General features: G+C 35.8%; 1 protein-coding gene across 1 annotated transcript in view; it reads left to right on the top strand.

The window, feature by feature from the left end:
- Window positions 1-15311, top strand: part of LOC114047136 (BMP/retinoic acid-inducible neural-specific protein 1) — a 168211-nt gene that overhangs the window by 84986 nt on the left and 67914 nt on the right. The window lies entirely within an intron of this gene.

The raw sequence follows: 15311 nt of genomic DNA, 5'->3' as shown, positions 1-15311 counted from the left end.
TTATTTATTTGTTTATTCATTCCTTTATGCTCATCACAAAAATAAATAAACAATTTGTCAGAGAAAATTAAAACCTTATATGTTCTCATTCAGGGCATTTTCAATGCAATTAAGATCATTTGTGATTCCTTGAATGTGCAGCTACAAAAGTGACTTTTTTCAACCATCTTTCAATTATTCATACAAATTGAGGCGTAAAACTGGGATGTGCATGACTGTTAAAGACTGTATGATTAAAAAGCATGACAGATGCATACTTATTAAAGGATTTTCCCCCATCACAGATGATGTCAAGTGTAAGGTCCAAAAGGATGAGAGGTTCCTTTAGATGGTGAGGCCTTCCAGATGCTTCCATTTGTGGGTAATGTTTTATTGATTGCATCAAGCCTCAGAGCATGATAGTGCTTCCTTGAGGAGATCCATGGTCACTCAAAACAAAATGTCATGGGCTGACCTAACAATCCTTTCCAGCTATAAATTCTTTAATTTTCAGAGCAATCAAGTCCCCAAACTTTGCAATATGAATTTTCCTCCTCTCAAGGGCAAGAGTCAAAGATAGCTTCCACAAGAGATGTAAATTAAAAGAGCTTTGGATTAGTCAGGAGAACTAGGTCCAAGTTCTGCCTTTGTCTCTAGCTTGCTGTGTAAGTTTAGACTAGTCGCTTCTCTCTGAACTTCAGTTTCTTCATTTGAAAAAAAATAAGTGGGTTGTATTAGGTGTTCTCTGAGGACCCTTCCAGCCCTGGAGCTATGATCCAGAGAACTCCTGCCTTGACCCTGTAACAGAACTGTTATGATGACCTAACAAGAACACAGACCACAGGATCTAAAGCTAAGAGAAACCTTAGGTGTCATTTATTCTAGCACCCCTATTTTACAAAGAAATAACTTAGATCTAGAGAAATGAAGTGACGTGTTCAAGATCACACAGCTAGGAAGTATCAAGTCCAGGATTCATGCCCAAGTAGTATTATAGGACTTTTGGATGATAAATTTACAGCTAAGAGGGAATTTAGAAGACATTGAGCCTGATACATTCATTGTACAGATGAGGAAAATGAAACACTGAGAGGATGAATGACAGTGACACACAACTAGTAAATATCTGGGCAGGATTTGAACCCAGGTTTTTCTTACCACAAGTCCAATGGACTATTCACTAAGTCAGTCTTCCTCTCAGCTATTCTAGCTCTAAATCCACTATTGTTTCACTATAATACTGTATATATGAAAGCATCTCAAAACATAAAAAATATTTGACAAATCTAAGTACTATTATTGTTAACTAGGAAACTCAACTTAAAATCTTTATACCTTATTGAAATGATAGTACTCATAATTAACCTTTCATTACTTTTTTTTTCTTCTGTGGCTAATACTTCCCATAGGGTCTTTTCTTGGCCTGGGTTTCTTCATCCACCCCCTAGTTATAGGTTGGTGTTTTGAAGACGGATGGGCTAATTGGCTCTGACACACTCTCTAGCTAATATGCATCATTCTCAGTTCATCTGTGCCCTTGGATTCCCCTTTTCCTACACTGGCTCGGGGCTCCTAAACTGGAGGTGGGGGGAGCTAGGGAGAGCCAGAGAAATGTCTTCTTCTGGTTGAGTGATTTCACATCCATGATCTCTTGTTCCTTGGTGATTCCCTGTATCTGTACTCCCTGGAGGATGGGGAAGGAGGGAATATGCAATTAACAGGGACCAGAGAGAGTCCAGATCCTCCCCACTGGCTTTATAATGCAGAGAGGCTTTAAAGGAAAGAGAAAAAAAAAATCTAAATGATGAGTTAGTGCAGTTGAAGGGATAGCATTCCTAGAAATAAACAAATATTTTCTAATTTCAGTGCATCATTCACTCAGAAAGTATTGATTTTCTACCTACCAGGGAATTGTGCTGTGAAGAATATGGAAAACTGAAGGATCATGTAATTACAGAGTACCAAGGCTGAGAAAGATTTTGAACATAAAATGATACGGGTAGAAGGGACCGTAGAACACAGAACATTAGAATTATAAAAGCACCTTAGTACTAGGGGTTATAGAAGAAATGTTAGAGCTGAAAGAGTTCTTATAACAGAATGATAGAACACAAAATAAAAAGAATGTTAGATCTGGAAGGGATCTTGGGACATAGAATATCAGAGGTAGAAATACATTTAAAATATAGACTATTCTAAGGATCTGACCCCAGAAGCCTTCTATTTCAACCAATATCTATAGAAAGAATCTCCTGTATGTGTATTTTTTTCTGACAAATTGTCATGTAGACCTTGATGAAAGAGCAATAGTGAATAAGATCTCTATAGCTACTAAAGTACCCCTTTCCATTGCTATATAATCTTAATTGCTAGCAAGTTCCTCTTCATACTGAGGGAAATCTGCCCTTTCCTATAACATCCCCCTCCACCACCATGTACATATTTGTCCTAGTTTTCAGTTCTATAGTCATTAGGGTTAAGTTATGCTCTCTCTTACAGGTCAGCCCTATATATACTTTAATTGAGAAGTGACCATAAAATACATTAATATTTCCACCTATACACAACTTAGCCTTCTTTATCCTTCTAGGATCCAGTGGAAATCTAGGAAACAATCTAATAAGGCTTCTGAGTAGTCATAATGAGATCTATAAAGTCTAAGAATCAAAGATCATACAATTTTTTAAAGAGAACCCTTCAAGCCCTAAATAAATCAGTCAAAATAAGTGTCTACTCTATGCCAGGAACTGTGCTAAATGCTGAGGATATAAAAAAGAGATAAAAGACAGGTCTCGCCCTCAAGAATCTCACAATCTAATGGGGGGAGACAACAAGCAAATGAAGGTATTCGAACAAGCTGTATATGGAATAAAGAGTAAAAAATTAAAAGAGGGAAAGTACTAGTTTGAGAGAATGGGAAAGAAATATCTTCCAAAGAAGATAAGATTTTAGTTAGGAGTTAAAAGAATCCAGGAAAGCCCATAGTTGGAGATGTGGTGAGGGAACCCTCCCAGCATGGCGGACAGCCAGAGAAAATGCCCAGAGCTGAGGGATGGAGTGTCTCATTTGTGAAACAACCAGGAGGCCAGTGTTAGATCAAAGAGTATGTGATGGGGAGTAAGTTGTAAAAAAGCTAGGAGGGAGAAAGGTTATGAAGGTCTTTGAAGGCCAAACAAAGGTTTTTATATTTAATCTTGGAGGCAATCTTGGAATTTATTGAGTGTGTATGGGGGTGTGACATGGTCAGACCTGAAGTTAAGGAAAATGTCTTTGGTGGCTGAATGGAAGATGGATTGAAGTGGAGAGGGATTTGAGGGAGGCACACTAGATTGCTATTGCGATAGTCCAGGCATGAAGCAATAAGGGCCTCCAGAGTGGTGATAGTGTCAGAAGAAAGAAGCAGACATATTTGAGAGTGATTGCAAAGGTGAAATCAATAGGCCTTAGCAAGAAATTGGATATAGGGACCTAGGTTGTGACCCTAAGGGAGTGAGAGAATGGATTTGCCCTCTACAACAATAGTGAAGTTAGAACGGGTGTGGGGAAAGTAGGAAGGAGAGTTTAGAAGGAAATATAACAATGTCAGTTTGGGACATGTTTAGTTTAGGATTCCTACTGGAAATCCAGTTGGAGATGTCTGAAAGGTAGTTGGAGATGTACGACTGAAGGTCAGCAGTAACAAAATAGGTATATCATCAACACAGAGATGATAAATCCATGGGAGCTAATGATATCACAAAGTGAAGCAATATAGAGGGAGAAGAGAAGATGGCCCAAGACACAACCTTGGTGTCCACCTATGTTTAGAGGGTGTTATCTGGATGAATATCTGGCAAAGGAGACTGAGAAATAGGGGTCCACTGGGTAGAAGGAGAATCAATAGCGTTCTAAAAACCTAGAGAAAAGAGAGTATCAAGAAGAAGAGAGTGACTAACAATGTCAAAGGCCACTGAGGGATCAAAGAGAGTGAGGGTTAAGAAAAAAGTTATTGGATTTGGCAATTAAGAGATTCCTATTACTGTTTGAGAGAGCAGTTTCAGAGGAATGATGAGGTTGTAAGACATTGTAAAGAGTTAGAAGTGAGAAAAGACATTGTAAAGAGTGAGAAGAGAGAAAGTGGAGGCACTTATTTTAGATGGCCTTTTCAAGAAGTTAAGCCATAAATGGCAGAAAAGATATGGGGCAGTAGTGAGCAGAGATAGACAGATCAAGTGTGTTTTTTGAGGATAGAAGAGACATGAGCAGTAGGGAAGAAGCCAGTAGATAGGGAGACCGAGAGACTTGGAACCTATTTACTCTCGTATTATCTTCAAGTCTATCAAGTTTGGTTATTTGGTTTCTCAGTCCAAAGCAGATTGGAAGAAAGGAAAGAGTGATGCTCACAACAGACACAGGGATGTCAGCTAAAAGTAATAGCTATAAATCTGACAGTGAGAAAAGAAATATAAACATAAATGTAAATGTAAAAAAATGTAAAAAAATGTAAAAAAACGTTTTATAATATACAAAGTAAGCATAAGAATTAAAAAAAAATCACAGCAGTCTATAGCCACTTGGTAGAGGGGGGAATATCCCTAATTAACCAAATAACTTGAAAACATCACCGGATGACAACTCACTGTCATCACTGATACTTATAATGAAGACCTGATCAAAAAGAAAAGATTACATTATATTTAGCATCAGTTTTAGGAAAACCCAGAAGTGTAATTCCCTTTAGGGAGTGTGGTTGGCATGGAATATCAGTGAAATGAGTGTTGTCATTGGAGTCAAATGACTCAAGCTTGAATCCTGACTTCACTACTTACTGTGAGTCCTTAACTTAAGTTAAGTTAAGGTTAAGTTAAGTTCCCAGGGTCACAGTTTTCTCATTTGTAAAATTGGGGGGGGAGGTAGTAAAGTAGAAAATCTCTAAATTTTCTTCTAGTTCTGAGTGTAGGAGGTTCCCATCAAAATAAATTAAAATTAAACAAGTTTTTATATGTAGTAGGGTAATCCAGAGCTCTCTGGAAACTTTACTTATATGACATGCAGGTGGAGAGGCAGCATGGTACCATGGAAAGAACACTGAATTTGAATCAGAGAAACTGTATTTAAATCTTGTCTGCTATTGGCTACCTGTGTAAGATTAGCAAGTTTCACTATCTGTTTTCCTGTCTGATAAATAAGGGGATTGGGCTGAATGACCTCTGGTACCCCTTTAGCTCCAAATCTGTAATCCTAAAATACTATTTCCTGACTTTTATATCTCAAGGATGCTTGATTTTTATCAAGGAGTACCTCTTCCTCTGAAACAGATTACAATTGATCTTATAATTTCACATTTAATTTTTTAAGCATGGATATTATTATTGTCCGTTTTAAATTCTGAATTCTCTCCTTTCCTCTTACCACTCCTCTACCCAAAGAGAAGGCAAGGGAAAAAACAAAAACAAAAACAAAAACATTATGAATTATGTACAGTCATGCATTTAGGTGGCATATAATCAGTGCCAGGCTTGAAGTCAGGAAGACTCATCTTTTTGAGTTCAAATCTGTCCTCAAATACTTACTAGTTGTGTGACCCTGGGCAAGTCACTTAACCCTGTTTGCCTCAGTTTCCTCATCTATAAGTTGAACTAGAGAAGGAAATGGCACTATCTTTGCTAAGAAAACTCGAGATGGGGTCATGAAGAGTCAAACATGACTGAAAAACAACTGAACAACATAGTCATGTAAAAAAGGTTTCTGAATTAGCCAAAAAAACAAAAAACAAATACACAAACAAAAAAAAACTAAGGAAAATAATATACTGCAATCTCCACTCTGAGTCCTTCAATTCATTAACTGGAAGTGCATATGTTTCTCATATTTGAAACTTATGCTTCATCATGAGTTCTTTGGAATTGTAGTTGGTTATTGTGTTGATCAGAGTTACTAAATCTTTCAAAGTTGATTATTTTTATAATATTGTTGTTGCTGTGAAGATTGTTCTATTGGTTCTGCTCACTTCATTTTGCAACAGTTTATACAAGCCTCCCCAGGTTTTTCTGAAATCATTCCCTTCATCATTTCTCAGAACACAATAGTATTCCATTACATTAAAATACCATAATTTGTTAAGCCATTCTCTAATTGATGGGCATTGCTTCATTTTCCATTTCTTTACCAGTACCAAAAGAGTTACTATAAATACTTTGTACATATGAATCCTTTCATTTTTCTTTGATCTGTTTCAGGTATACCCTCCACAGCCTTTTGGGCATATTTCTAAATTGCTTACCAGAATGGCTGGACCTAGTTCACATCTCCACCATCAGTTCATTGGTGTACTGTTTTTGTTATTGTTGTTGTTGTTTTTTTCTGTGCCCTTCAGAATTTGTCTGTTTTTTTTTGTCACATTAAATGATCTGATGGGTTTGAAGTAATACTTCAGAGTTGTTTTAATTTGTATTTCTCTAATTATTAGGTATTTAGAGCATTTTTGTATGACTTGATAGTTTTGATTTCTTCTGAAAATTGTCTGTTTATATCCTTTGACCATTTATCAATTGTGAATGTCTCTTGTTTTTTTAAATTTGACTCAATTCCTTGTGTATTTTAGAAATGAGACATTTGTCAGAGAAAGATGCTGCAAAGATATTTTCCTGGTTTCCTGACTTTCTTCTCATTTTAGTTGCATTAGTTTTGCTTCTGCAAAAATTTTAAATTTCATATAATCAAAATTATCCATTTCATCTTTTGTGAACCTCTCCATTTCTTGTTTGTTCATGGACACTCCTCCTATCCATAGATATGACAGGTAATTTCATCCCTTCTCCACTAATTTGCTTATGATGTCACCCTTTATTTTTAAATCATACACCCATTTGAGTTTCTCATCATATATTTTGTGTAATGTTAATTTCTGCAAGATTACTTTCCAGTTTTCCCAACAGTTTTGTCAAATAGTTTGTTCTTGCCCCAGTGGTAGGGATCTTTGTGTTTATCAAACAATAGGTTACTGTGTTCATTTGCTTTTGCATATTGTGCATCTAATCTATTCCATTGATCAACTTTTTTATTTCTCATTATAAAAGTGTTTTAATGATTATCACTTTATAGCATAGTTTGAGATCTGATACTGCTAAGCCTCCTTCCTTCACTTTTTTTTCACTAATTTTGATTAATTTTGTTATTATTTTTCTTATTACAATAAAATAGTTCTTTGGTAATTTGGCATTGTACTAAAATAAAATAATTTAGGGAGTATTGTCATTTTGATAATATTGGCTCAGTCTACTCATGAGCAATTAATAGTTCTCTATTTATATCTGCATTTGTGTCAAGTGTTTTGAAATTATGTTCATATAGTTCTGGGTTTGTCTCTAAAGGTGGACTTCCTAATATTTTATACTGTCTATAGTTATTTTAAATTGAATTTCTCTTTCTATCTCTTCCTGCTATGTTTTTTTGGCAATGTATGGAAATACTGATGATTTGTGCAGGGTTATTTTATATCTTGGAACTCTGTTAAAGTTATTGTTTTGACTAGTTTTTTTTTTTTAATTCAATCTCTGGGATTCTCTAAGTAAACCACCATAACATTTGCAAAAAACAAAAGAAAGTGTTGGTTTTGTTTCCTCACTGACTATTCTTACTCCTTCATTTTTTTCTTGTCTTATTGCTATAGCTAGCATTGCTAGTATGCTATTAAATAAAAAGGGTGAAAATGTACATCTTTGCTTCATCTCTGATCTTATTGGAAGGGATTCTAGTTGATCTCCACTAGAGAAAATGTTTTATCTTGGTTTTAGACAGTTATTACTTATCAATTTTTTAAAGCTTCATTTATTCCCAGGCTTTTGAGATTTTTTTTTTAAACAGGAGTGACAGTTGTATTTTGTCAAAAGTTTTTTTTGTATCTATTGAAATAATCATATGGTTTTTGTTGTTTTTGTTATTATTATGGTCAATTATGCTTATAGTTTTCCTAATCTCAAATTAGCCTTGCATTTATGATATAAATCCAGCCTAGTCAAAACATATGCTCTTTGTGATATATTGTTCTAATCTCCTTGAGAGTGTTTTATTTAATTATTTGCACCAAAATTCATTAGAAAATTAGTCTATTGTTTTCTTTCTCTGTTTTAGCTCCCTCTGCTTTAGGTATCAAGATCATATTTGTCATAGAAGGAATTTGGGAGGACTCCTTCTTTACCTATTTTTAAATAGTTTACGTAATATTGGAATTAATTGCTCTTTCAATATTTGATAAAAATGTGCATGTAAATCCATCTGCTCCTGTTTTTGGGGGGGTGGGTGGGTAGAGGGGAGCTCATTTATGACTTATACAATTTCTTTTTATAAGACTTATTGAACCCTGTTAAATCTCCTGTTAACCTGTGAAGTTTATATTTTTATAAATATTCATCCATTTCCTTTAGAGTGTCAGCTTTGTTGGCATATAGTTGGGCAAAATAGCTTTCCTAATAATTGATTTTATTTCATCTTAATTGGTTGTGATTTTACTCATTTCATTTTTGATACTGGTAATTTGATTTTTCTTTTTAAAAATCAAATTGGCTAATTATTTTTTAAACCAGCTCCTAGTTTTATTGTTTGTTGTTTAGTTGTTTCAGTCCTGTTTAATTAGCAGAGATACTGGAGTCATTTACCATTTCCTTCTCCATCTCAATTTACAGATAAGGAAACAGAGGCAAACAGGGTTAAATGACTTGCCCACAATCATACAGGTAATAAGTGTCTGAGGCCAGATTTGAACTCAGTAAGATGAGTTTTCCTGACTCTAGGCCCAGCACTCTTGCCCACTGTGCCACCTAGCTGCCACTTTATTTATTAATTCATTATTTTTTCTTTCAATTTTATTAATTTCACCTTTGATTTCTGAGATTACTATTTTAATGTTTAATTAGGGTATGGGGATAAACTTATTCTTCTAGTTTTTTTTTTAGTTTTATGCCTAATTTATTTTTTACTCTTTCTCTCTTTTATTCATGCAAATGTTTAGAGATATAAATTTTCTCCCAAGTACTGATTGTTTTGACTTTATCTCACAAATTTTGGTTCATTATCTCATTGTTGTCATTATTTTTAATAAACTTATTCATTGTTTCTATGATTTGTTCTTTGACCTACTCATTCTTTAGTATTAGGTTATTTAGTTTCCTATTATTTTTAATCTATACTTCAAAGGCAATATATTGAATGTAATGTTTATTGCATTATTGTCAGAAAAATACATTTAATATTTCTGTTTTTCTGTATTGGTTTGTGAGGCCCCTACGCCCTAATATATGGCCAGTTTTTGTGAATATACCATGCACAGCTGAGTAAAAGTTACAATTCTTTCTATTCACATTCAACATTTTAAAAAAAGTCTAACTTTTTATTTTCCCTGAAATTAAACTTTTCTAAATTTCTATTCATCTCCTTAACTTCTTTCTTATTTATTATGTGATTAAATTTACCTGAGTCTGAGAGAGATAAATTGAGGCCCTCCACTAGTATAATTTTATTATCTAGCTCCTCTATTTAACTTTTTTCTTTAAGAATTTTGATACTATGCCGTTCCATGCATATATGTTTGATGTTGATATTAATTCATTGTCTATTAATTCAATGTCCATATACTTATCAAGGTACATTTTTGATTATCTCTTTTAGTTGGATCTATTTTTTGCTTTTACTTTGTCCAAAATTATGATTTCTACTTTTACTTTTTAATTTTTTACTTCATTTGAAGCATCATACTTATTCCATTATTTTAACTCTGAGTATAATGTTGTGTTTCAAGTGAGTTTCTTGTAAACAATATTGTTGAATTCTAATTTCTAATTCATTCTTCTATCTTCTTCAATTTTTTGGGTGAGTTCATCCCATTCATATTCACAGATTGGTAATTATGTATTTCCCTTTATCCTATTTTCATATACTTATCCTTTTCTCTTTCTTTTTTTAATCCTGACCCCTCCTTAAAAATCTATTTTGCCTCTGACCTCTACCTCCTTTAAGCTATTCTCTATTCCCTTTCCCTTCCATTTTCCTATTAGGTAAGGTGAATTGCTGTGCCCAACTGTGTTTGTATGTTTATTCTTTCCTCCTTGAACTAATTCAGCTGAAAGTGATGTGAAGTGTTGCTCATTCTCTCTAATTGTTCATTCTATTGTATAAACTCTTCCTTACATACCCATTTATGTGAGGTAATTTCCCCCTTTCATCCTCTCCTTCCCCTCTCTCCAAGTACATCTCTGTTTCTTACCCTTTCATTCCTCTCTTGATATCATTCCAATGTAGTATGATCATACCCAGGCTTTTTGCCTAATTAAACTCCCTCTAAGAGAAATGGTGACAAAATTCTGAGGGATTACATATATTCTCTTCCCATATAAGAATGCAAAGAGTTTAACTTTATTTGATCCCTTATTATTTCTCCCTCATGTTTACCTTTGCATACTTCTCTTAAATCCTGTGTTTAAACGTAAATTTTCTATTCACATCTGATTTTTTCATCAGGAATACTTGAAAGTTTTCTATATCATTAAATGTCTATCTCTCCCTGCCTTCCTTTCAAAGAATTATACTCAGTTTAGCTAAATAAGTTATTCTTGACTATAATCTTAAATCTTTTTCCCTTCTAGAATATCAGATTTCAAGCCCTACATTCCTTTTAGTGCTAGCTGCTAAATCTTATGTAACCCTAAGTGTGGTTGAACCATGCTTGAATGCTTTCTTTCTTGCTGCTTTCAGCATTTTTTCTTTACCTTGGAGATCTGAGGTTTTGTTATAATATTCTTAGAAGTTTTCATTTTGGGATTTCTGTCAGCAGATGACTGGTAGATTCTTTTGTTTTTCGTTCTCCTTCTGTTTCTAAGATACCTGGATAGTTTTCCTTTATAATTTCTTGAAATATGATTTCTAGGTCTTTTTTTTGTTTATGGCTTTTGGGTAGTCCAATGATTCTTAAATTATATCTTGATGTATTTTCTTTTTTTTAGATTAGTTGCTTTTACTAAGAGATATTTAACATTTTATTTTCTTTTCTATTTTGATTTTGTTTTATTATTTCTTGATGTCTTATGGAGTCATTAGCTTCCATTTGGCCAGTTCTAAATCTTAAGGAATTATTTTCTTCAGTAATGTTTCCTACTCTTTTACTATTTGGGCAATTCTATTGTTTAAGTCTGTATTCTTCATTATGTTTTGTACCTCTTTTACAAAGCTATTAATTCTTTGTTCATAACTCTCTTGCATAAATCTCATTTATTTTCCCATTTTTCCTCTATAGCTCTCTTTAAATCTTCTAAGAATTCATGTTGTCCTTGTGTCTAATCTGCATTTTTCTTTTAGGCTTTGATTATAGGTACTTTTCAAATCATTGTTTTCTTCTGTCTATATCTTGAGTTTCCCTGTCACCATAGTAGTGCTTTGTGGTGGAGTTGTCCTTTTTGTTGTTGTTGTTTATGCATTCTTCCAGACTACTTTTTTAATTTGGCCTTTAAGTTAGTGTTGGGCTTTGCTCACTTTTGGGGTGTGGGGGTAGTGGCCTGAGTTTCTGTCTTTTTATGTCTTTCTGCTCTTTTCAGATTTCAGAGTCTTTTGGTCTGGAAATTTTTAGTGCTTCCAAAGTAGTATGATCTGGGTTGACATTTGTTCACTGCCCTCTTGGTCTGAGCTCTGCATGTTCCTGACCCAAATTGGGTCTGTTGGATTGTGTGTGACTGATTTTAGTAGACTGCTGTTGGACTCCATCACCATTTGCCCGCTGGGAAATTCTGCAGGTTTAGAGTGACTGAAATGCTTGAATCTCCTTTGGTCTTGCTTTCCTGTCCTGGTTACTCCACTGAAGGCTTATGTATGAGCTAAAAGTTAGACGTGATTCCCACCTCTGCCTTTGGGATCAGAACCACATAGCTAAGGTTTTGGACTTTGCTCCTTGTTCTGTATATAATTAGAGCTCTTCTTGATTATGACTACAACAAGTGCTCTCTCCCTAGGAATTGTGACACTGAACTGGGGTAATGTGTGATAGAGCTATCACTTGGCACCTATTCTTGTTCCCAGGATTGGTTCAGAAGTCCCGTGGGATCTCTTTCTGCCCTGTGCTTCCAGTTCTGGTTTTTACTCTCAGCTCCGTTATACTCCCCAGGTACTGGAATGTTCCCTGTTGCTACTACTGCTGCCTCCATGGCTGCTGAATGTACTGGCCAGACTCCACCCTAGTGTCCATAGACCTTTCTATCTTTCTATGCTGCCCTCGGCTTGAAAAATTACTTGGTGACTCTTTCTTGGCTTTCCTAATCAGAACTCAGTCTGGTGTGCAAACTCACACTCCACCATTTTGGCTGCACCTCCTAGATTGTTCTTTTGACAATAAATGCATGGACTGTTCTTGGGCCAATATTTAATAGTAGGGAGTAGATGAGACATCATTATCACATGATTGAGTATTAATATAAATAAACCAAAACAGGAAAGGCAGCTATGGCATAGTGGATAGAGAAATAACCTCAGTCAGTAATGCCTGGATTCAATTCCCACTTCTGACATATACTGGCAGTGTGGTACTAGATAAGCCATTTAATCTCTTTGTGCTCTAGGCAACTTTTTAAGGCACTGTCATATGTTGGCTTGCATTGGTAGAAGGAGTTTCCTTCCTGGGATTTCCCAGGACCTGTGAAATCACAGATCTAGCCCAAATACAGTGTGCATGCACACACACACACACACACACACACACACACAAACACATGATATTAAATATATAGCCAAATAGGTATTTTTTTTCTTTAAAGAAGACCTCTTGGGAGGATTATTCCATTGATACTATCATTGCTCAAACTATGTCTGAATTTAGCATACTCCCAGGCACACTGTAAGCATTAAATAAATGCTTGTTGATGCTGATTCACCTCTTTAAGTTTCAGTCCTCATCTGCAAAATGGGGATAATAAAATTTGTGCTTTATGTCTCATCTGGCTATTTTGAAGAAAGTGCTCTGTAAATGGTAAAATACAGAAAGTAGGAGAGGTGGTCTGTCTTAGAGGAGAGGGTCATAAATTTAGAGCCAAAAAGTGTCATACATTATCATACTGGATAAGACTCAGAAGCCATTTAGTCTAGCCCTCTCATATGACAAATGAGGAAACTGTGACCTCAAGAGGCCAACTGATTTCCCCAAAGTCACACTGACTGTAAGTAGCAGAGCTTCAGAACTACAGAACCTTAAAAAAACAAATCCTCTGACGCCACATTCAGTGCGTTTCCTATTGCACTATTCTAATCAAGCTGCTCCCTCTCTGTTCCATAAGAGTGAACTGAGGAATGCCTATACCTCTCTTCTTTTTCAGCTTTTTAAAAATTTTTCTGGCACCTAGCTGGGGAAGAGGGAAGGCCAGAGTCCATGGGGTCAGGGGAGGCTTAGAAATTCTTCCGCCCTTTGCCTAGGCAATTTGTCTGAGACTACATAGGCTACTCCTTATCTACTTCTTCTGTAAGTCACTATTTTCTGTTCCTGGGGCACAGAGAGAAAGAAATTCTAACCAGACCCTGTTGTATACTGGGATGTGGCTGTTGTTGAGTCATTTCAGTTATGTCCAACTGTCTGTGACCTTATTTGGGATTTTCTTGGCAAAGATACTGGAGTGGTTTGCCACTTCCTTCTCTAGCTCATTTTATAGATGAGGAAACTGAGCAGAGTTAAGTGACTTGCTCAGGGTCACACAGCTAGCATTTGAGACCAGATTTGAACTCAGGACCTCTTGATTTCAGAGCTGGTGATCTATCCACTATGCCACCTAGTGCCCTGTATACTGGGATAGAGAGAATAGAAATACACCATTTCATATTTTACTCTTATAGAGCACAGTAGGTATACTCCCTCTGGCAAGAGTCCATTCTCCTACATCTCAGTCAACTAATAATCAGGAGGCATTCCCCATTCCCTAAAGACCAACCAAAGTAGTTCCTTATGTTTTCTCTGGAAGGGAGAAGGGCACACATTCATTTCCATGTTAGCTGCTTTTCTGAAATAAGCTCCATATCCTGTATTCTCAAGTTGGCTAGGGAATTAAAATGGATCTGGGGTTCCCCTAATCACCCTTATTACACAGTAGTGATAGATAGGACCTTAACCTCTTTGAATTTTAATTCCTCATCTATAATTTGGGCACTATGGTGCATTTACTGCCTCAGTTTGTCAGGCTCAAATGCTATAACATACTTATGAAGAATTCACAAACTGTGGGAGGTGGGGGAGCTATATAAATGCCAGGTGTGGTTAGTAAATGGGTGCTGTGCCTAGAAAGGTGAGAAATATGATTGCTTCATAACCTTTGAGGTCAGAAATGGAGTGTGGATATAAAAATTGATTTTCTTTTGTGGTTCCTAAACTGGCTTTGGGTTCTAATTCTCCTTGAGGATTCTGGAAAAGTCTCAGCAGTGACAGTCTCCCTGGAGTGAGCCTGTAGCCTCCCAAGGGAACAGCATGCTTAAGTTCTTGCGTATTGGCTTAAAAAGTTGGGCTGCTTGCTATTTAAGGCTCAATTCCCTACTATTAAGGCATTTTCAATCTAGTTCCAATCAGAAGAGAGTGATTGATCCCCAGTTTCCCATCTTTCTATGCCCACCCAACTTCAATAGTTATGCTTCATAGGACCTAATGCTGGAGTGGAACCTGGAGGCCATATTATTGGTTGGTCTCATTTAACATAATAAAGATGAAGAATTGGGGGCCCACAGAGGTTAAATGTCTCTACCAAGATCACAGAGCTGGTTAATAACACTTCAGTCCATTGGCTCCAGATCCAGGATCAATTTACTACACCACACTGTCTCCCTAACTCTTATATTGATTGTATTAGTAAGTGGACAGGGTACTGAGGAGTCATTACTAATGAATTTTATGGCAAAAGTTGAACAGGCTAATAATTCATATTTAGATAGCAATTTTTAAGGTGTACAAAATGTTTTCTTCACAACAATCCTGTGAAGCAGATAGATAGTAGTTTAAGTACTATCATTTTCATTTATGGATAAGGAAATTAGTCTCTTGTCTAAGGTCACCCAGAGATAGGAATCTAGCTCAGGTCTTCTGTACCCATTGCCTTCTACCTTAAATTGTTCTCTCTAGACTGTAATCTCTATCTTTCCAACTTAATGCTGCCATCAACCATTGCTACTAAGATGCTTCTTGTTCTTCTTGTTCTTGTTCTTGTTCTCCTCCTTCTCCTTCTTTTCCTTGTCCTCCTCCTCCTTCTCCTTCTCCTTCGCCTCCTCCTCCTCCTCCTCCTCCTCCTTCTCCTTCTCCTTCTTCTTCTTCTTCTTCTTCTTCTTCTTCTTCTTCTTCTTCTTCT

Source organism: Vombatus ursinus, unplaced genomic scaffold (assembly GCF_900497805.2).
Source record: "Vombatus ursinus unplaced genomic scaffold, bare-nosed wombat genome assembly UNPS02014786.1, whole genome shotgun sequence".
Classification (NCBI taxonomy): domain Eukaryota; kingdom Metazoa; phylum Chordata; class Mammalia; order Diprotodontia; family Vombatidae; genus Vombatus; species Vombatus ursinus.
The sequence above is the reverse complement of the archived record's forward strand: the minus strand, read 5'-3'. Positions and strand labels throughout refer to the sequence as shown.